Genomic DNA, 22,277 nt, shown 5'->3' with positions numbered 1-22,277 from the left:
CCTTGAGTAATTGATTTAAGCTTTTATCCTCCATCTTCTTATCTATAAATAGGGATACTATAGAACCTACAGTGGCAGGAACTTACAAAGATTAAATGAAATAACATAAAGTGTTTCTCACAATTCCTGGTGCATGGTAGGTGTTCAATAAATATCACCATCATTATCATTACCAACAGAGAAAAAACACTACAACTGAAATGTCCAGCAGCAGTGCAGTGATTTACTAAATCACCATACCTCCAAATGGCTCAAGCTTCCTGAGGGCAGGAACCATGTTTTATTACCTATTACAGAACCTCTAGCATATGGTAAGCATTTGGGAAATATTTGAAGAATGAATAGCACAGAAAGTACTTAGAAGGAATGTATTAATATGGAAAGATTGTAGAAAATATGTATAGCATGGTCCCATTTTTTGTAGGAGAAAATGCACTATATATAAAGAGAATGTGTTAGATAATATAGCCACAGGGGAAAGATCTGGGACCTAGCAAACCATGGACGATTTTAAATGGGGAGGATACAATTTTTACTTTATTTTTATTTTTGGTTACTTTGTGTTGTGGTTATTTATGAGCTTGCCTTATCCCATCTATCTGGTGAGTTCCACTGACTCGTCTTACTTATCTCTGTTGCCCCACTTACCAGCACTTTTTCTTCGGTATATTAGGGCTTAGTAAATTGTTGCTGGATTGACTCGCTAATTGTTGCTTCTCCGAATCCCCATCTAGACTATGGAGCAGTACTTGTTCATGACCACATAGCTCTTTTCAAATGTTTTCATTTAAATTTAAGTCCAGGAATATGATATTATCAAATGTGCTATCTGATTTAGTGCAAAGCAATTCTTTGGGTAGACAACATTAACTAAATGGATGATTTGGAACAATGAAAATACCGCAGTTGTCCAGCTCTCTTTCAAGCCCACCTTTTCCCAGGGAGTTACTATTCAGGATAACAGGAGAGAAAGACAAAAAAAAAAAAAAATCCCCGTGGCTGTGAACTATTCTCTGCTCAAGACATCTGCCAAGGCGTTCTGCCCGTGAGGGTTATGGAAATGGAATTAAAATGTGCAGAATTAATATGTGCAAACATATCTATTTATGTGTACATGCCACATTCATTTATTCATTCAATGAATATTTAGAAGCCTACAATGTGCCAGTTATTTTGCCGGGCCCTGGAGATACAAAAATGAAGAAGGCAGAGTCTTGTTCTGCAGGAGCAGAGTCTTGGGCACCAATAATTATCAACCCCATAAAGCCCGGCATCAGTTTAACCCTAGACTGTGGTGTAGAACTGCCACTGGAGTCCTGAGGGCTAGTCTTTTATTTTTTTCAATCAAAAACATTTTTTTAATTTTATACGGGCACTGGGGATTGAACCTGGGACCTCGTACATACAAAGCAGGTGCTTGACCACTGAGCTACGTCTGCTCCCTCTTTTATTTTTTTTATTGTCTCTCACTGGGAGCAAGTCACGTCCCCTTTCCGTGCCCAGGTTTCTCCTTAGATATGTGGGGCATCTATTTGCCCTGCCTGCCTCTCAGGGACGTTGTGGGGATCGTTCTGGGCAATGGAGGCTGAAAGGGCCTTAGATAAGCAGAGCCAGGTAGAAACGGCGTGACTTAGCATCATTGGGCCTTGGCTGGTCGCCACAATTTTAAGAGAATCTGGACATAAATCAGAGAAAATAGAAATACTTTATTTCTTACTGGAAACACCTGCCTTTGAGGACTTAGATTTAAAATGAAAACATTTAAAAGTAGCTGAATGATCTTGGACAAGTCATCTTTCCTCTCTGGGTCTCAGTTTACTCTTCTATGAAATAAGCCCACAGGACTACATCAATGTTTTTCAAACTATACTCCCCCAAACGCTCCTCACTGTGAAGAGATTCTTCTACTCCCACCCCTGCAACCAGAGTATTTACATTATATGTTTTTGGCTTCAGTGTAAGGTTTTGTGGGCTTTTTTGTTTGTTCGTTTGTGTGTTTGGTTTATTTTTTTGGTTTGTATTTTGAATGAAAAACTCAAACCGAAACAAAAAGAAAAACAAATCCCACCACAAAATAACCCGCAAGGCCCTGCTGGCTCTGGCCTTTTGTGTTTACGCATGCGTGGATCTGAATGCTCTCGGTTTAACGTGTGAGCATTCCTCGCCTATGCGTTAGGCACCCTGAGGGCCTCTGGGCAGTGCATTCCTTTGTAGGGAGAATTGGCAGTGAGTCTGTAACCTGCTGGATTTTTATTTTTAAGTGTGCATTCAGAGGCCCATTTTTCATAGTAGAATTCCTGAGTCTGAACAATCTCTGGCAGCTGAAGGCTGAGAAAGAAATTCAACAACCAGTCCAAGGAGCAGTCTTCTTCCAAATGTTGGAATTTATTTGTTGGACGCAGAAGTGACCTGTGATGGGAGGGGGGGTGGGCAGTGGCTGGGGAGGGGGGAGGAGGTGGAGGGCTGTGGGGCAGCGCCACCTTGTGGCCAATCTCCAGAGCGCGCTCGGCTCATCCGGGAGGTAGGGGCATCCTCCCCGTGGTTGCCTCCCTGGCCCTGGGGCTCTGGTTTTGTTGGGAAAGACCCTGAGACCCGCTGAGATCGGAGCCCGCTCCCTGCCCAGCAGCAGACCCCAGTGCCTGACCCGGAGCTCCACACTGGTGAGGCCGCTCCCGGGCCGCTGTGTGGCTGTGGGGGAAGAGGGTCTGGATCCGGAAGAGGGGACGGAGCCTGAGAGGGGATGCGGACGTTTTCCAGTTGTGTCATTTGCTCCCCACATGGCTAAGGCCAAGCTTGGAAGACGGTGAGGCAGGAAGTACTTACAGGAAGTGCGGGAGGGTTCGGCTCCCTGTAAGAAACCAGGACGAGGCAGGACGAGCCCCTACCCCTCCCCTCAACCCTGCTCCTGAGGCCACTAATCCTAACCCCCAGCACTGGGCTGCCGGGAAGACTAAATGAGCTGGAGGGATTTAGCACAGCCGCAGAATCCTCAGAGCTTCCCCGGTCGTCCCCCCACTCTGGACGCTGCACTGGACCTGGCAAAACAAGGAGCCATCGCAGAACCCACAGCCGCTGCAGCACTGTCCAATAAAAACCTAACGTGAGCCACAGATGCGAAACGCTTACGCGATTTTAAATTTCCTGCTCGCCACGTTAAAGGACGTAAAAAGAAACAGATGAAATTAAATGTAATAAGGTATGTTATTAACCCAACGTATCCAAAATATTGTCATTTCCAAGTTCTTTGGTGGAAGAGACTGACTTGGCCTGGCAGAGTCGGAAAAGGCTCCCTGGTAGATGGTGTTTAAGCTGGGGAAGTGATGGGGCAGGGGTACAGGGTGGGGAGCAGCTGGAGGGGTCGCAGAGGGTGGGGCATGTCCACGGAGGTCCCAGTAGGAAGGGCGGAGGCAACTAAGGCCCTCAAGCCAAATCCAGTCTGCTGCCTCTTCCTGTACGGCTGGAACGATAAGAATGGTATCTACATTTCTAAATGACAAAAGAAGGATGCTATTACTTGACACGTGAGAATTATATGATAGTCACATTTCAGTGTCCATAAATAGAGTTTTATTGGAACACAGCCTTTCATTTATTTGCTGTCTATGGCTGCTTTTGAAGCAGAGTTGAGCAGTTGCGATAGTGACCAAATGGCCCACAAGGCTTAAAATATGTACCACCTGGCTTTTTACAGAAAAGGTTTTCTGAGCCCTGCCGTAGATCCTGATGGTTTGGGAGGCCAGTCTGAGCCCTCGCGTGCCAAGGTGGGAAGTGGGCATGAGGAGGAACCAGGGAGGTTTACAAGCAGGTGCACAGGAGGGGGTCCAGGGAAGGAGGCAGATGAGGAAGGCCTGAAGGCTTGAGGCTGGAGGCCAAAGGCAGGCCGTGAACCTGGGCCCAGAGCAGCCTTGGGAGAAGGGTGGAGCCAGTCAGAACCAAGAGGACCAGGCCGGGGTTGGACTCAGGGAGAAGGAGGAGCCCATGGTCACCGGAAAGCTACTGACAGGCTTTTTCTAGAATTCAGACCCTCAGAGCTGGAGGCCTCAAACTCACCCCCTCACTACACGGTCGAGGAAGTCAGGGGAAGTGGCTTGTTGAAGCCGCACAGCGACTCGGGGCACTGTCAGCCGGGAGCCCTGCCTCGGGCCTCCAGGGGGCTGGTGGCTGTGCCTAGAGACTTTGCTAGGGCAGGGTCAGTGGGCCCAGAGCGGGGGCAGGGCATCTCCATCCGTCCCTCGTTAGGCCTGCTGGGGCCTAGTGGAGGCTGATTAGAGCCTGATGAGGACCGCGGCCCTCGGGAGAGCTGGATTTACCTTTGCCACTAAGGCACCAATTTACTGCGTGGCTTTGTGCAAGACCCTCGCTAGTGCGGCCCTGTTTTCCTTTTCCAGGAAATGCAGGGCTGGACTGCTGACCTCTGAGGCTTCTTCCGGAAGTTTTGTGATCATAAAATGGGGTCTGACTCTGCCCTGCCCTGCCTCCCTCCATCTGTCCTTAAAAGGCTCGAAGTGCCTACCAATGGGAGAGGCTTAAATGAGTCCGTTGGTGTTTGTTGACTGGGGTCCAGCCTCCCACGCGCGGCTTTCCAATGATTACCAGAAGGCGGTCCTGTCTTGTGTCCCCAAGACTCCAGGGCTAAAGGGGCGACAACTAGAAAAGAAAGAGGCCTCTGTCCTCTTTCCTAGTACCAGGAATCTCTTGGGAAGAAGCTTGCAGTGGGCTCCTCTGACATGTGGAGTTGCCTGGCAGAAGCAGCCGGCAGAAGGCCTGACTTTGTGCCATAGAGTGTGTGAGGCTGATGTGTACATTCAAGAGACCCCTGGTGCCGTGTGCTTCTGTGGTGTCCCAACCACACTCCCACCCAACCCTCCAACTTCGAGAAGTCAAGACTCGGCCAGTTCAGGAAGCCCTGTGGATTGGCTGCAGCCACCAGAGCCTGGCTGGACCGCCCCTGGCCACACACTTCTCGCCAGGGCCACACAGCAAGTCGGTGGCGTGTCTCCCCTCCTAGGGCGGTCCCTTCCCCATCCCCTGCTACACCGAGCAACCTGAAGGCTCCATGCCCATCTGCTGCCTTTGCCGGCTGCTCCGGATCTGACATGGGCAGCCGTGGATAAAGTCACCGAATCCAGGGTTCCACTCTGGGGTCTGATGGACAGTGTCGGGGGTGTAAAGAAAAATAAGGCCCTCGGGGGACTGCACTCTGCTGCCCCTTTAGCTTTGTCTCTGCTGCTTCACCCCACTGCTGCCCCACCCATGGATCCTCTACCTTCTGGCCACCCTGGACCACATCCCTCTCCCAATGGACCAGCCTCTCTCTCCCCTCCAGGGCTTGCCCAAGCTGCTCCCTCCACCTGGAGCATCTTTTCCTTTCTCCTGCTTGTGGCTGGCTCATCTCCGGCATCAGAGGCCAGCCTCGGCATGGCTTCCTGCACCCTGCTTCCTCCAGCCACCCTGTGACCACCATGTCAAAGGATGGGGCTGGGTTCTCTCGGTATAGCCCAGCACCGATAATGTCTGAGGACTGAACCGGGTGCTGGGGGTCCCAGTCCAGGCGTGCCCAGGACTTGAGCTGCCTCCCCGCCCCTCCCAGTCCTGCCCGCTGGCCAGTCTCCCTTCCTGCATCCATCCCTGCAGGAAAGGGGGCCACCCTGTGCTGTGCCCCAGTCGGGCCTTCTTGCTTGCCCATGTGGGCGGGACCTGGCAGGCCCCTGACGGTCCTCGTGTCTTCCCTGCTCACGTGGTTCTTAGCAGGGGGCCACAAGAGAATTTGCACCCACTGGCACTCAGCAAGGTGCCCAGGAGGTGGCGCCAAAGTGCCACCAGGAAGAACGGCCTTGGGAGCCTGGGTCACACCGCCTGGGCGGCTCTGACCAGGGCGCTTGCCCTCCGACAACGACTGGCCGTGGGCTCCTGGACGGCGAAGGCCGCGAAGGGTCCATTCACCACGGCTGCCCCGAGTCCAGTGATGGCCGGGCCGCGTCAGGCTGGAGCCTCAGCCCCTGCCCAGGGACTGACACCTTAGTGCGGGGAATGGGGAGGGGCAAGGATGCCACGCAAGAGCGGCAAGGTCCTATGCACTTTCTGGGCTGGGAGTATCTTAGTCACGTTAATTTGGGCGTTCTAGGCTCAGACACTGGGGGCAGGCAGGGAACTTGGCGATCACTAAGCACTTTCTGAGGTGCTCAGATTGGACTGCAGGTTTATTGAGAGGCTGATGCTCGAACTCACAGTGTAGCCGGGCAGGGCCAGTTGCCTCTGGCAGCAAGCAGCCTCCCTCATTGTACTATGAGTGTCATTTCCTACATTTGCTAGGTGTGAGCAGGGCTAGGAAGCTTTTAGCTAGAGCTGTACCGGCTAGATGGTAGCCACAAGCCCCGTGAGACTATCTAAATTTAAATTAATTAAGATGGAATACAATTACACATTCGGTTCCCAGTTGTACTAGCCCCATTTCAGCTGCTCAAGAGCCACACATGGCTCCTGGCTACCACATTGGACAGCACAGAAAAGAATATCCCCATCATCGCAGAAAGTTCTATCGGACATCCCTGACCTAACGCCAACCCTAACCTCTCCTGGGTATTTCAGCACACTGCCTCTCGCTGCTGTGGTTGTTGCCAGGTTGTAGGGAGATGGAGTCAGACCTAGGATGAAACTCCGACTTTGCTAATTACCAGTCCTGGGACCGCTGGTCTCTTACCCATGGAATGGGGATAATATTTCCCACTGCCTATGGTTATTGGGAAGATTAAATGAGGCAAGGCATATGAATCACCTAGCCCGCCCGGCGTGCCATTGTCCAGCCTTACCTCCCACCACCTGGATTCGTCGTGCCCCGCGAGCCTGACCACTGGCCTATGCTGGATGGGCCGTTCCCCAGCTCATTCCGAGCAAGCAGAGGGCTTGATTCCTGCCTGGAAGGGGATTGCAATCTGACTGGGCAAGTGAGATAAAGGCGATGAAGCAACCTGAAAGCAAGTCTTAGGCAATAGATAGGGCAGTGTCACCAAGTGCCCTGGGCAGGATCGATAGGGGACAGCATTTCTGGGCTGGAGGTTAATCTGAGAAGGCACCCTGGAGGGGATGACAGTAGATCAGGTGTTATAGGTATAGGGCTTGCACTGGCAGAATCCATGGGAGGGAAGTGGCAGCAGGGAATGGTATTGTGGCAGAGGGAACAGTGTGAGCAAAGCAAGGTTCAGAGGTAGGTAAGAGAGGGTCTTGCACCAGCTAGTAAGGGAGAAACCGAGCAGTTTGCTGAGAACACCATGCAGATCTTGGCAGTCAGGCTGAGGAGCTTGAGTTTGATGAGGCAGGTGATCACCGACAGGTGAGGGCTTGAGCTGAGAATTAGAGTCTGGGGAAGCACGAGGCAGCACGAGGAGGAGGAGGGTCTGGGAGGGAGAACCTGCAGTCGGGGCAAGGGTCAGGGAGGAGTGCGAGCAGAGGCCTTGCTGGCTGTGTGTGTGTGTGCGCACGCATGGTGCCACTTACAGAGAGTTTTACCATACTATGGGCTCAAATAACAGGGCCCTGCCTGGTAACTAGAAACTAGACTCAAGGGGCCTGCACAACAGCCCACATTTAATTAGGAATGGGAAGGGGGGCACAGGGCGGAATTGGGGTAGAGGGAAGTGTATTTTACAGTCTATCAAGATCTGAGCCACAGCCTCATTCACTGGGGAAGACGAACCCACAGAGGCTGAGACTACAGGTAGCAGTGAGGAGAGGAGAGAAGGGGTACAGAGAGGCGTGGGCATCTGATAAGCAGGGCAGGGAGTAAACCTGTCTGGAGTGCACCCCTGTGCACACACCTGTATACACACACACAGGCACATGCATAACTCCCCCATTACACACCCGTGTGCACACACAGCCAGGGACGCTTGAGGATACATGCATGCACACACCTGTGCAAATGCAGGCACACGTGTGTGCAGGTACAAGTCCATGCACGTGTGCACGTCCACGTGTTCTCCCTCAGCCCAGCCCCTCCCTCCAGGGCCAGGCTGTGGCTGGCGCTGGGTTCACAGCCTTCGAGCCAGGAGGCATCTGTCCTGCCTGGGCCCTGGGTCCGTTTCTGGTGGCGGCTTCTCCAGACTTTGCTTGTAAACACTACTTTGGAAAGCAACTTCTCTGCTTTCAAATAAAAAGTTGGGACATGCGGTATCCGATTTCCCTGATCTGACACTGACCTAAAAAAATGTGCTGGCAGGAACAGAAAATGCAGGGCCCCGCTGTGCTGGCAGGTTCCCCTTGGCTTGGCTGGAAAGGTTAAGGTACAAGTGAGGGGCAGCGCTGCCTCCCTGCAGAGCTGGGGGGAAGCTGAGGCCAGGTTCGGGGCTTCCTCGCAGGCCTGTGTGCCCGTGACCTCAGAACGCAGGCTGGGCAGGGGAGCGGCGGGGGCCCGGGAAGTCAGGGCAGCTGGGGAGGGGCTTCTTAAGGAACAGCGCCCATGGGTGTCTCAGACAGCGAGCAGCTCCGGGATGTGCGCGGCAGGGGTGAGGCCCAGCCACGGGGATCCCCACGGTTCTCGCCAGGGAAATGGGCAGCACGACTTCAGCTGGTTTCTGTCTCTTGGAGGAAGACAAATGTCTGTGAGGCAGAGCTGCCAGGCCTGGCTCCAGGCGAAGGCTGTGGGCTCTGAGGGGTGGGGGCCAGCACTGGGCAGCAGGGTCTGAGTCAGGGGTCCAGGACTGCTGAGAACACGGATGGCTGCCGTCCCCTGGGGGGCACTGGGACCAGAGAAAGAACTCAAAGAGCAACGTTCAACCCATTGTGTCCATGGGGCCATAGAATCCCCAGAACCCCTCAGCTGAGTGGGGGGCTTATTCGGTGCCTGTTAAGCCCTGGGTGGGATCCACCCACAGACCTCAGGGTCCTCTTCTAAGGATGAAATGTGCCTAGAGAGGTCACGAGCCCAGCCTGGGCCTGGCACATAAGAAGTGCACAAGAGGTTTGAGATCATACTCACAGCCTTGGGGAGGCTATTCACTCTGTAAAATGCAGATAAGAAAATGTACCTTATGGCATGGCTGGGGATCCAGTGGGCTAAAAGATGTAAAGCACTTCACATGATGCCTGACATTCAGTCAGCTCTATAACCGTTTGCCCTGACATGCCATATTATTCTTCATGGGTTATTCATGTACCCGTTCATTTAACAAGTGTTGATTGAATGCCTGCTATGTGCCAGGCCCTGTTCTAGGCACTGGAGATACAGCCATGACCAAGAGACGATAAGCCCAGCAGGCAGAATAAAGGCCCTGAAGATGGCGCTAATCCCTGGGGCCTGTGGGCGTGTGAGGTCACACGGCAAGCGGGGTGGAGGGTTCCCCGAAGATAGCAGCTCTCCTGGACCAGCGGTGGGCCCCGTGTGATCACAGCGTCTTCGGAGTGAAAGAGGGAGGCAGCAGGGCCTGGCAGGAGCTGTGACGTGGAAGCAGGGGTCTACGTGAGGCGGTGGCTGGCCTTGAAGATGGAGGGCCCTGAGCCCAGGCTCGCAGGCAGCCTCTAGAAGCGGGAAGGGCCCGGGGTCCGACTCCCCTAGAGCCTCCAGCAGGAGCGCAGGCCTGTGGACACCCTCATTCTGGCCCAGTGAGACTTCTGACCTCTGGCACTGGACAATAATAAATTTGTGTTGTTTTCAGCCCCTCAGTTTGTGGTAATTTGTTAGAGAAGCAAAAGGAAACTAACACAAACCCTTTCCTAGGGGAACTTCGGTTCTTACAGAGGTGGATAGACAAATAGAAAATAAATGCCTGGTATATGGGAGGGCACATTTCCTTCTCCTCCCTACAGGCTAGTGGAACCCAGGCTACGAGCACAGACGGCACAGCAGGGCGCAGGGCTCAGAGGGGCTGCGTGGCGCGTCCACGAGGGTGCCCCTCCATTCCCACAGGGCTAAGTGGGGGGCTGCTCTGTCCATGCCTCAGGCTCGCACCGCTGAGGCTCCTGGGCTGGGGGGCAAGCCTTCAGGGTCTGGTCCAGGAGCAGGCGGGCCTCCTGCCCAGAGTCTGGGGCAATTAGCATGCTCCGAAGATGCCTGAGGGCGGGGAGGTGAGAAACTGTGATTTGTCAAAGTGAGTTGGAGAGTGAAAGCCGAGACCAGGTACCACATCTATGAGAGTCTCCCCAGATTTCTGTAATTACAAGCTCTTGATTAAGCATAATGAGTGCTCCCAGAATCCTCCCATTAGGAGACAGTAAAACACCACTTGGGCTTGGCTTTCATCTGCCCGGCTACTTCCCAAAGCCTTCCTCTTTCATCTCTGGGGCTTTTAATTGGCAGGTCTGAGTCTGGTGAGTTACCTCAGGAAATGACTGAGGCTGAGTTGAATTCTGCCTCCCCACCTCACCCTGCTCAATCCCTGAAGCCTCTGCCCTTTCCCTGAGCTTAGGCCTGGAGATCTTGAGGAACTCTAGCCGCACCAGCAGGCGGGGCCTGCAAGGCAGCGCAGTTCAAAGACCTTGAGCGGGTGGGGCTTTGCAACCCATGTTCAGGAATTCAGGTTGTGCACTGCTCAAGGGTATTTCATCTGACTGGGTTCATTCATGTCATAGACACACCCTGATACATAGGGGAGCACATTGGCTGGCAGAGAGATTCTGGGCTTCCAGGCAGGAGTAAGGGAGAGTCCCTCTTTGGCCTAAATTCAAGATGGCACCCAGGGCTGGGCAGTAACTCCCTGGCATACGTGTGCATCCTGTCCTGCCTGCACGCCAGCTAACCTTTATGGTCTGGCCTCCTGGTGACCCTTAAGACCTGATTCCCAGGCCCCCAAGACTCTGAACCTGGCATGACGGTCTCACTGCGGGGAGGGGGCTGGTGTGGATGGGGGAGGCTGGCACTTAGAGTGCGTGTGGGCCGTGAACGTGTCCTGTGGTGTGTGCATGCACGGAGCCCGGCTGCTGCCTATTAGGCTGAGCTATTTAGGTTATGCAATAATATACTACCTTGAACTTTCTTTATTACCCCGCGGAAGCAAAGTCTTTCCCTAATTTGTGCAAAGTTGCCGTAGGAGCCAGCTGGGCCCTGCACTGACTCACTGAGACAGCCTGGCAGTCACTATCTGTGTGCTGAGGCCTCACCCTCAGTTCCCTGGAGTAGAGTTTTGGTTCTCTTGTAGCCAGAGCTTGCTCTAGGGTCAGCCTTGACCTGGGCCTTGACCCCTATTCATCCTTACTGGCCTCTTAACCCTGGGGCTGGGCCAGGCCTGTGCCCCTACCTGGGTCCACCCTGAACTCACTGACTACCTGCAGCATGTAGCCCACCTGCCTTTCAGAGAGCCAGGGCAAAGGCAGTGTTTCTACAGCCTCAGGGTGAGTGGGGAAGTGAGTTGAGAAAACACTCTGAATCTAGGGCTAGTGATGGTGTTGGAGAAGAAATTGGAACATTCGGGAGAGCAATTTGGCAATATGGAAGCACACCCTTTGACACAGTGATCCCACTTGGGAATTTGGGCTTAAGAGAAAATCAAGGGTGTGTGCAAAGATTTTGCCAAAAAAGATGTTCATTACATCATTGTTTGTGCCAGCAACAACTGAAAATAAATCAACTGTCCATCAATAGAATAGCAAGTGACTGACTCATAAACAGTCCTCTGCTTTGCCACATAATCAGTGTTCCTAGAAATCTGTCCAAAAGGCGGATGTTTACAAGTTAGACAGATAGCTTATTTTTTAAATTAATGATAATTTTTTTTTTTAGATTTATTTTTCATTTATTTCTCTCCTCTTCCCCCCCAATCCCCCCGTTGTCTGCTCTCTGTGTCCATTTGCTGCGTGTTCTTTGTCCGCTCCTGTTGTTGTCAGCGGCACGGGAATCTGTGTTTCTTTTTGTTGCGTCATCTTGTTGTGTCAGCTCTCCCTGTGTGTGGTGCCATTCCTGGGCAGGCTGCACTTTCTTTCGCGCTGGGCGGCTCTCCTTATGGGGCGCACTCCTTGCGCATGGGGCTCCCCTACGCGGGGAACACCCCTGCATGGCAGGGCACTCCTTGCGCGCATCAGCACTGCGCATGGGCCAACTGCACACGGGTCAAGGAGGCCCAGGGTTTGAAACACAGACTTCCCATGTGGTGGGCGGACGCCCTAACCACTGGGCCAAGTCCGCTTCCCTAATGATAACTTTTAAAGTATAAGACTTGTTTCTCTTCCCTCAAAGTAAAACATTTACAAAATCACTAATTGTACCTAACCTTTCATACACAATCTTTGATAATATGTGCCTTAGTTTGGGTTTCCCCAGAAGAATCACCCGAAGCAAAAATTCGAATGCAGGTAGTTTACTTGGAAGGTGATCCCAGGATATGCTGGTGGAAAATAGGGAAATGAGAAAGGGAAGGAAAGAACGCTGGTACAGGGTGATTTGTCAAGCAAGTTACCCCTGGGGGCAATCAGAGCTTAATTCTACTGGGAACTCAGGGAAGTAGTGAGGAGCATGCCCTGCCTGAGGAGCAAGGGAGCTGGGGTACCTACTCACCAGCTCCCGTGGGCCACTGGATGCGCACGGCTCCTGAAGGAGGCACACGCTTCCCAGCACTTCCTGCCTGGCCTGCACATGCAGGCAGAGCAGACTCCAGGGGCCAGAGAAGGCCCTGAGATAGAGTTTTACGTGCTAGTCGTTGAAAGTCAGGGTGGCATGCAGGTCAACAGCACGTGCCAAGGCGATACGGTGGGGTACTGAGAGTGTTAGTTACAATTTGTCTCTAGAATTTTGTATGCTTTTCTTTAATCTTGTTCTTTTCTGTAATAATTGAACCTACAGGTAGCAGACTTAAATCCAAAGGGTATTCTTTTGAGAATGAAGATTTCCTGGCATGCACAATTCCCGTCTTTGCCACAATTTAATTATCATTAGCATCAACACTTTTTTGTTTCTGTTTTCTGCTGGATTTTATGAAATAATAAGGATGAGTTCCATTCCCCAAGTAAATGCATGAAGAATAACAGCAACAGCTGCCACTTATAAACAGGTGTTGGGGGCCATGCTTATTCATCCTTTGAGCAATGCAACAGGCTAATACTACTACTGTTATTGCTATTTTATTCTTAAAGAGGCTCAAGAAGGCTAAGTAATTGGCCAAGGGGACACAGCCCTTAGGTGGCACAGCCTGGAGTCAAGGCAGGCAGTCTAGCTCCAGGGCCCCTGCTCCTAAGCAGCCCGACAGAAAAACCTGCCACTTGTGTTTGCCTGAAACGATCTCTCCACTGACTGATGAAAGCCTGAGCGTGGCATATGGGAGGGAATTTAAGGCTGTCAGTAATGCACAGAAACATAGCTTTTCAACTGTGATATGTCAGCAACAGTGTGGCTATATCAGCAACAGCAATAGAATGGCTTGTGGCCATAGCGGGTACAAATTTTAATCTATTAACTCGAGTTGGGCGAGAAACGTTAAGTTTCACATTTTCCATGATCTGGAATGAGTTTTTCTTTTAACATACACCCCAACTAATGAAGGAACTTAATCTCGATCCATGCAGGGTCTGCACTGACCTTTCCCCTCGGTCGAGGAGGGTGTCCTCTGCCAGGCACTTGCCATCTGTTCTCGGTCACCTGTCCACACTATCACCCCATCCAGACCCCAAGTGCTCTTTGGGTCCCCCGCTTTGTAGCAGGATTACCACACCCTCTTAGCGAGCAGGAACAGCACCCTACTTGCCCTCACCCGCCGAAAGCAAAGGCCCGGCTTCCTTCTGCTTTCTGAGCGCAACCGCTGCCTCTGGGTGTAACAAGCAAGCAATGACTGCCGGCCCGTCCCCCAGCTCACCCCACACAAAAGGACTCGCCCGGGGAAGTACGCGGAGCCCAGAGCAACGCAGCTCGTATTCTACCTTCTTTATCTCTCCTCTTCTCTCATAAAGGAAGACTTTTTCTTTTCTGCTTTTGAGGATGAGAAAAATGGCCTATCTGGTATATTATCCACTGCAGATTTCTTTCTTTTCTTCACTGTTCTGGGTATTGCTGCATGATAAACCACCCAGAACTCAATGATATACAACATATATTCTATTTTGATCCAGGTTTGACAAATAAAGCATAGGACACATAGTTAAATTTGAATTTCAGATATGCAATGTATAACATAGTATAGTTATGTCCAGTGCAATATTTGGAACATACTTAAGCTAAAATTTTCAGTTTATCTGAAATTCAGATTTAACTGTCCTATAGTTTTATTTACTAAATTTAGCAACCCTATTTTGGCCCTTTTTGTTTGTCTTTAGGAGGCACCAGGAACCAAACCTGGGACCTCCCACATGGGAGGTGGGTGCTCAACTGCTTGAGCCACATCTATTCCTTATTTTGGCCCTTTTGTGGGTTGGGAATTTGGGGAGGGCTTGGCGGATCCTGAAGGCTCTGTTTCCAAGATGACTTCTTCACTCGCAGGTCTGGCACCTCGATGCTCCTTGGCCTCAAGCTCTCTTTTAGTGTGAAGTCTCATCCTTCCCAGGCAGCACAGGATTCTTATAACATGGCGGCCTCAGGGTGGTCAGATATCTTATATGGAGGCTCTAGGACCAGCTGCCAGTCTAGTAAGTCTTGAGCTTGGAAATGGTCAATGCATCACTTCCGCCTTATCCTGCTGGTCAAGCAATCACAGATTCGACAGGAAGGACACAGACCCCCACCTCTTAATGGGAGCAGTGGCAAAGAATTTGCAGCCATCTTTAATATATCACAGCCACAGAGAAGGAGTAGATTTTCTGCTACCCCAAAGCTGGAAAGTTGACTGTGAGTCTCTTGCATCATCCCGTTCCTGAGGCAAGGGCAGCAGCTCCGTCCAGCTGCCATCTGGTGGGGCGAAGTGCCCTAGAGAAAGAGGAAACTCAGAAGAGGAAGGGGACTCTGGTTACCATTTCAAAGAGTTATTCCACTATGCCACGAAAAAAATTGACATTGTAAAATAATCTATAGTGACTCAGAAAGATATTCATAAAATGCTAAATGTAAACCTCAGATCACAAAATTGTGTTTATAGTATGATGTTATTTTAAAAACACAAATGCATAAATATTGGTTAGCTGTATGCAAAAATATTAGCAGTGGTTTATCTGTGAACCATGTGATTCCAGCACCTTTTTTATGTTCTTTTTGCTTGCTTGTGTGTGTTGTTTTTTTTTAAGATTTATTTTTAATTTATTTCTCTCCCCTTGCCCCCCACCCCCAGTTGTCTGCCCTCTGTGTCCATTCACTGTGTGTTCTTCTGTGTCTGCTGGCATTCTTGTCAGCGGCACCGGGAATCTGTGTCTCGTTTCGTTGCATCATCTTGCTGGGTCAGCTCTCCATGTGTGCAGTGCCACTCCTGGGCAGGCTGCACTTTCTTCACGCTGGGCGGCTCTCCTTACAGGGCGCACTCCTTGAACATGGGGCTCCCCTATGCGGGGAACACCCCTGTGTGGCATGGCACTCCTTGCACGCATCAGCACTGTACATGGGCGAGCTCATCACACAGGTCAGGAGGCCCTGGGTTTGAACCCTGGACCTCTCATGTGGTAGATGGATGCTCTATCTGTTTAACGAAATCCATTTCCCTTTGCTATTTTATAAAGTGGATATATGTCACTTTTATTTCACAGAAAAAGAAATAATCACAAAATAAGCCAAAATGAATACACTGTCCTCGATAGTATTAACCAGTTCGTTTTTTGTACGAATTCTCTCCTGCATCTACCACGCTTTATTCATCAGTGGGATGGCAATGCACAAGCTGGACAAGGCCCCAGTGCTTGCAGAGCTTATGGCACCCAAAGCCAGGTCCCAGAGGAGGCTGTGCGGAGCCTTGTGCTGTGGAGGAGGCAGCCCCAAAGCCTTCCCAGGGCTCTGGCCCACTCCCTGCCTCCAAGCAGTCTGCCTCTTCCAATGGGTTCTTGTCCTGGGATCCCAGAGATTTCATTTCCTTCCTTAAATTTTCCTTCCAAGAGCTCAGCAGAGGGTTCCCCTCTTCGAAGCCTAGTAGCAGATCTTTCTGGCAGTGATACGTCTGGATCTCAAGCCTGGGGCTGGAAACCCCCCACTCAGTCTTGTGGTGCTTGTGCCCCTTCCCTTCTTCCTGCAGCCAACGCTTGCACCATAGGGCAGAAGCCTCTGGATAAGAGAGGGAGCGTCAGGGGCACGGCTCCAACTCTGGACGCTTGCCTGCTGGGGAGGAAGGGAGATTTGCGGTGCATCTACAGTGTGTCCACCATTCTGTTAGTTATGTTCACGGAAGTCATTGATTCCTCTCCCACCTACCCTGTATGCTGGCCAGGCTCTCCCCAGCACTGTCAGATGTTAGTGGCTTCTGTGTTCAAGTTTGGAAACTACTGCACTAAACAAGATGACCTGAGGGTCTTTGCTGCAGGATGGCTCAGTGTCTTTAATATAGTATTGTACATTGTAAAACTCAAAGGGGAGGTTATAACATGTCCTTTTCCCCAAAATTATTTCATCCCAATACCCCTTATTTCCTTGAACACTATTAACCAGTGATGTCGAAACTACTTTGGAAATGCTGGTGTAGGCAAGCTAATCGTCTCCGCTTTACAGAGGGGGAAACTGAGATTCTGCGAGGGTCAGTAGGTTGTCTCAGGTCCCACAGGGTGGGACTTCAACAGCAGAGCCAGCTTTCAAACCCCATTCTCCCTTCCCCGAAGCTTAGGCTCTCTCCATCACACCACAACTTCCATCCCGTAGACCTGGGCTTCCTGCGGCTTCTATGATTCTCATGCATCTATTTCCAAGGTCAGTGACACAGAATCCAACCCCGAAGGTGTCTTGTGGCAGGAGCCCCTTCCTCCTCTTGCATCCAGACACACCCAGTTCCTGTGTCTCTGATGGCCTGGGCCCAGGCTGGGATGAAGGGCCTCAGACAGCTGTTTCAGGTGTGCTCACTGCCATGCACGTCTCCCATGGCAGCTGCTGGTAGGCCTGCGACGTCATTTCCCTGGGTATGGCAGCCCCTCACATGGCACACTGTCAGGAGAGGAGGGAGCTTGCCATCGTTTTGCTTTCCCTAGACAAAATTTTTTTCTATTTTTAAAATTAAGATAAGCTTTAAAAAAAAAAATCAGAAAATGGAGGACAAAGAAGAAAACGGCAATTACTTGTACAGTCATTAGCAGAGTTTACTATTAATAAACATCCAGAAGGAAAAAAACCTATGTTCATATATTCATCTGGTTTACTGTATATAGAGAAAGATATACATACATCCCATTCCCAACACAAATTCAGCTGCATTTAAAAATGAACATCTTTCTATACTCTCTTTTTACTCTTGGAGAAATATGACCATAAGAATAATTTTGGATTCTACCAAGAGCATACCTTCAGATCATAAAAATTCTTTGTAAATACCACTTTTAATGGCTGCATACCATTCTATCAAGTGGGTCACCACTTATCAATTGTGCATTAATCTATTACTAGGCATTCACGTTGTTTCCAATTTTTCAGTAACTCAGGAAAAAACACCGTTATGAGCACAGTTGACAAAAGTCCTTAGTACATTTCTGATGATGCCCTTAGCATGAAATTACCAAGTCCAAGATTATGAACAAAACGCTTGTACAGCTTTTTTGAGCTATAATTTACATATCACAAAACTCACCTATTGTAAGTGTATAGTTCAATGACTTCTAGGTAGTTTATAGAGTTGTGCAACCGTCCCCACAATCCTGGTTTAGAGCATTCTCATCATCCTAAAATGTTCCCTCATGCTTGTTTGCAGTCGGTCCCCTCCCCCACCTGCCCCAGCAGCTCACTCCCCAGTCATCTATTTTCTGTTCTATAGATTTACCTTTTCTGGTCATTTCACAGAAATAAAATCATATAACATGTGCCTTGTTCGTCTCCTTCTCTCACTTAGCATAACGTTTTTGAGGTTCAGTGATGTTGTAGCATGAATCAGCTTTTCATTCCTTTTTATTGCTGAGTAGTAGTCTTTGTACAGATATACTACATTTATCTGTTCACCTTTTGATGGAAATTTGGATTGTTTCTGTTTTTACCTATTAAGAATAATGCTGCTATGACTTTTCATACATAAATTTTATGTGGACATACATTTTCATTTTTTTTGAAGATTTATTTTATTTATTCCTCTCCCCTCCAGTCCACTCACATTGTCCGCTCTCGTGTCCATTCTCTGTGTGTTCTTCTGTGTCTGCTTACATTCTCAGCGGCACCAGAAATCTATGTCTCTTTTTGTTGTGTCATTCTGCTGCGTCAGCTCTACCGTGTGTGCAGCGCCATTCCTGGGCTGGCTGTGCTTTCTTCATATCGGGTGGCTCTCCTTGCAAGGTGCACTACTTGCACGTGGGGCTCCCCTACATAGGGACATCCCTGCATGGCATGGCACTCCTTGCGCATGGCAGCACTGCACATGGGCCAGTTCACCACATGGGCCAGGAGGCCCTGGGTTCGAACCCTGGACCCTCCATATGGTAGGCAGACACTCTATCAGTTGAGCCACATCTGCTTCCTGACATGTATTTTTATTTTTCTTGGGTAGATAGCTAGGAGTAGAATTGTTGGGTCATATGTTAAATTTATGTTTAACTTTTTAAGAAGCAGACAAGCTGTGTTCCAAAGTGACTGGACTATTTTACATTCCCATGTAACTTTTCCCATTTCCATAGCAATGTAGGAAGGGTCCACTTCATTCACATCTTTGCCAACACTTGTGTTTTTGATTATATCCTTTTTTATAGGTGTGTAGTGGTATCTCTTTGTAGTTTCAATTTGTATTTCCATAATGGATAATGATGTTGAGCAGCTTTTCATGTGCTTTTTATCCATTTGTATATCATCTCTGGAAAAATAGTCAATCTTTTGCCCATTTTTCAGTTGGGTTGTTTGTTTTCTTATTATTACGTTATAAAGCTTCTCAGCATTCTGGAAACAAGTCTTTTGTCAGATATATGATTTGCAAGTATTTTCTCCCAGTCTGTGGCTTTTCTTTTCATATTCTTAACCGTATCTTTTGATGAGCAAAAGTTTTTAATTTTGATAAAGTCTAATTTCTTTTCAGATCATTCTCTTTGGTGGCTTGTCTAAGAAAGCTTTGCCTAACATAAAGTCACAATGATTTTCTCCTATGTTTTCCTCTATAAGTTTTACTGAAAATAATTTTTATTTACTTTCAATTTGAACATAATCCATGGTCATATAGAAAAATTTAGAAAGTATAAATGAACAAAAGGAGGAAAATACAGATCATTCATATTTCCACTACCCAGACACTAGCCACTATGAAAATTCTTTCACACGTGTCTCTATTGGTTAGCTATTGCTGCATAACAAATTATCCCCAAAATGTAAAAGCGTAAAAGAACAAACATTTATTATCTCATAGTTTCTGTGGATTAGGAATTTTGGAGTGTTGAGCTGGTGCCTGTGGTTCACAATCACCCAAGAGGCAGCAATCAAGGTGTTGGTTGGTGCTGCAGTCGTCTCAGTGCTTGACTCAGAGAGACTGTTTTCCAAGCTCACTCAAACCTCACTGGCTATTGACAGGAGACAATGATTCTTTGCCACATGGTCTCTCCATTGACAGCTCATAACATGGCCAACTTCCCTGAGAGCTAGCGAGCGAAAGGCGAAGAGAGGGTCCAAGACAGCCACAGTTTCTTGTAACCTGATCTTGAAAGTGATATCCGCCATTTTTGCCATATTCTATTCAAAGAAGCAAGTCACTAGGTCTAGCCCAAAGTCAAGAGGAGGGATTACAAAGCTGTGTAAAGACACCTGTGCAAGCTGGCCATAATAGGGTACTGAATGGGAATCCTGTATTTTATGCATAATTTTTCACTGAAATCACAACTTCTCTGACAAAGAAAAAAAATTGAAGTCATGATAAAAAAAAAAAAGAGTGTGAATACCAGGAGGTGGGGATCACGGGCAGCGGTTTTAGAAGACTGCCTACCACAACGTTCTTCTTGCTTTTGTTTGCTTTTGTTTTCCTGTGATTTAGAGAGTTTCTAACTGTGGAACTTTACACAGATGCGGGGGACCCTTTTCTGAAATACTGAATCAGAACCCCCAAGGGTAAGCACTGTACTTTTCTGTATATAAATCTTTTTAAAACTTCACAGGTCATTCTAAGGAAAGCCAGAATTTAGAGCCACTGGCAAATAGAAATGGATGTTTTCCCAAGTGTATCACAACTGTGCATATTGCTTGAAATATGCTTTTCCCCCTCTGATAGTCTCAAAACTGTGTTCAAGGTCCTTGGTTCACTGCCTGGGGCTGCATTTCTGTCCTGGTGCTCTTTGGACAACTGGGCCTGGCGACCCCCACCTTTCACTCTTGGGGACCGCGGAGAAGCCCCGTCTCCAGGGTGGGCGGTGGAGGCTGCCCGCCCCGGCTCTTGGCTCCAGAGCAGCTCTGAAATCAATCTGTCAGTCCGGAGGCCACTTTTAGATGCAAATCTGCTGCTGTGGGGACTTTATGAGAACAGGAATCCCTGGCTGTGAAATTGCTGGCATTTCATGATGTGAGAGAAGATTTACAAGCTCTGTGCTGCTCTGGGCTCTGAATGCCAAGCGGTTACACAATCCAGCCCGTGTGGCAGGCAGAAGGTGAGGGGGAGGCAGGTGGAAGGACGGGAAGCCATCGCCCCCATTGCAGCTGTGACCCGGGCCCCATCCACACACCCACCGGGGACTGAGGTCGTGGTAACTTCAGCCACTGTCACCTTCTGGGGAGCGTCGACCCAGACCAGAAGTCACTTGTCAGTGAAACAGCAAGACGGACTAAGTAAGGTCCTAACTCAAAACGACTCAAAAGAAAGAGATTTCAAAGGTCACCCCCTCCCCTCCCCGCCACACCCCGTGTGCCTTTAACCCCTTCCTTGCCAGAGGTCATTCTGCCTTAGCTGGACATTCATCCCTGATCATCCAATCTGAAGGCAACATCCAGGCTTGCCCTCTCCTATAACATTATTTAATTCTTTTTTTTGGCATAACCCTATTTATATTGGCTGTATTTTAAAAATTTTTATTAGTTGTTTTGTGGTTTCTCTCCCCTTCTAGAATGTAAGCTCTCTGAGAGTAGGAACCTTGCCTGTCTCTTTTGCCTCTGGCACCCAAAGCTGGTCCTCAGGAACTCTATGTTAGCAGAGTGCGTGGGTGCACGGAGGCCGGGCTGCCCGGCGCGGAGGGGGCCTCCTGACCTTACGGGCCAGCCATGCTCTGCCTCGATGGGTCTTGACTACTGGCCCTTCCCGAGGTGGCACTGCCCTCTCCCTCCTCTGCCGCCCCTGGAGGGCTACCCCAACAGGCCCCCTCGTCTCCCCCAGAGGGCCGTCCAGAGATGGGAGACCAGAGGCCACAGGCTTGCCAAGGGGAACGTGCCGTGTCTTTTGGCAATGGCTCGTGTGTCGTCGTCATCCTAGGCCCCCGCCTCGCCTCAGGAGGGTGCGGGGGGGCCACTGTCCCTCAGTAAGTTAGGAAGGTCCTTTGAGAGCCTTAGGAAGGTCTTGGCAGTGCGCAGATTTTGAGGACGCTCGCCTCTTCCCAAACGTTAGATACTTCATGCTCAGATAGTTCAGCTAGAAATTGGAGTCAGGGGACTTGACTGAGGACTGACACTCTTTTTTTTTTTTTTTAATTATTTATTTATTTATTTTTTTAAATTACATTATGAAAAATATGAGGTCCCATTCAACCCCACCGCTCCCGCCCCCCACTCCCCCCACAGCAACACTCTCTCCCATCATCATGACACATCCATTGCACCTGGTAAGTTCATCTCTGAGCATCACTGCACCCCATAGTCAATGGTCCACATCATAGCCCAGACTCTCTCACGTTCCATCCAGTGGGCCCTGGGGGGATCTATAATGTCCCGTAATTGTCCGTGAAGCACTATCCAGGACAACTCCACGTCCCGAAAACGCCTCCACATCTCATCTCTTCCTCCCGTTCCCCACACCCAGCAGCCACCATGGCTACCGTTTGAGGACTGACACTCTTAACCAGGACTCCCTCTGGCCTTTGCCTTAAAGTTCCAGTGAACAGCAGGCACGAGCAGGGGCCCTTGGTCCGGGAGGTCAAATGGCCCTCCTGAGGCCAGCTCCCTGGCCCTCCCCACGCTCCTTGGGACAGCGATGAGGGATGTGGAACTGAGGGCAGAGGGCATGGTCCGTCCTGCCCGACAGAGGAGAAGGGCCAGCCCCTCTCATTCAAGAGCAGTGCTTCTCACCTGCGGGGGCACGGGGGTTGGGACCCCTGGGGTTGCTACCACACGATGTGATGAAATCACTTGAAAATGAGTATATGATATTCTAATT

This window comes from Dasypus novemcinctus, chromosome 10, assembly GCF_030445035.2.
Source record: "Dasypus novemcinctus isolate mDasNov1 chromosome 10, mDasNov1.1.hap2, whole genome shotgun sequence".
NCBI classification, from domain to species: domain Eukaryota; kingdom Metazoa; phylum Chordata; class Mammalia; order Cingulata; family Dasypodidae; genus Dasypus; species Dasypus novemcinctus.
This window is presented reverse-complemented; position numbering follows the sequence as displayed.